Here is a 1,532-nt window from a genome sequence, read left to right on the forward strand (position 1 = left end):
ACCCTCCATCCTTCTCCACATGGCCAAACCACCGCAGTGTGTTCGTCCTAACGCTTCCTGTCCACATCCACATCCACATAACAACGCTCCTTTATATCCTCATTTGTCACCCTGTTCTCTGCATGTGACTCCACAGGCTCCTCTTAAATAACTCATATCCACTGCTCTCACTCTTGACCTGTGTCCTTCTAGCAACGTCCAAGCTTCACTTCCACGTTAGAGTTGGTATCACAATACTGTCATATAGTAACATTTTAACTTCCATGCTCACTTTCCTGTTTCTAATCGCTGCTTTCTTATCAACCTTTCGTCCTTGTTGTACCCCTGCACGCGGTTCACCCTCCAAACGTCCATCCTTATAAATCCCCTTCCCCAAGTACTTAAACTTATACCCATATTTTCCATTTCCTCATCATCTAACCTCACTGTACATTCACTGACTTCACCTCTCTCAAAGACCATCACTTTACTTTTCCCTACATTCACCTTTACATTCTGTTTCTTACACACTGTCCCAAACTCATCCATTCGTCTTCACTTAACAACACAGTATCATCTACAAACAACAGTACAGGGAGTTTCCAGACACTGCCCTCGCTCACTAGGGCCACTCCAGCATCCACCGCCCTACCTTGTATCTCTTTTATAACCCCATTCATGTACAGATTGAACATCCATGGAGACATGACACATCCCTGTTTCAACCCACACTTCAAATAGAAAAATTCACTCAATTCACTATCCACACGCACTGCAGCCTTAGCTCCATCAACACATACTCTTCACAGCATTTGTTAACAACTTCCCATCTAATCTACATATTGTTAATACTTTCCACAATCTTTGTCTATCCACCCTGTCATATACTTTCTCTAAATCCATGAATGCCGCACACAACCTTCTTTCCTTTCTGTAGAAACTTTTCCACTAAAGCTCTGAGAATGAATATCAGATCTACACGACCTCTTCTCTTCCTAAAGCCTCCCTGTTCTTCTGCAACTAATTCCTCTGTTCTTTCTCTAACTCTGTTAATAAGTATCCTACTATACACTTTTCCTATTATACTAAGAAGACAAATGCCCCTATGATTCCCCATACACTTCTTTTTCCCCTTTCCCTTTGTACAAGGGAATAATTATATCTGACTTCCGTCCTCCAGGACTCTACCACCTTCCTGCCCCAGGCCAATCTGCACATCTTCCACATCCATTCTACCCTATTATCTCTCCCCCATGCTTGAGCATTTCACCACACACTCCATCAATTCTCATGGACTTTCCCCAATTTGACTTTCTTCATTGCTTCCACAACCTCTATCCTACTGATATCTTCCTGTCTTCTCCCCTCCCTCCTTCTACAGCCATTCCCCAGCCACTTATACTCGTATTACTTCCATCTCTATGTTCAACAATTCTTTAAAGTCATCTCTACATCTGCTCACTTTTTCTTCCTTGTCTAATAGTAATTTACCATTTTTACCTTTCATTCCCACACAACTACTTGCCACCACCCCTGTCTTGCTCTCTTCACCT

Source organism: Coenobita brevimanus, chromosome 116 (assembly GCF_032717465.1).
Source record: "Coenobita brevimanus isolate Jiangsu-jjx chromosome 116, ASM3271746v2, whole genome shotgun sequence".
In the NCBI taxonomy this organism is placed as follows: domain Eukaryota; kingdom Metazoa; phylum Arthropoda; class Malacostraca; order Decapoda; family Coenobitidae; genus Coenobita; species Coenobita brevimanus.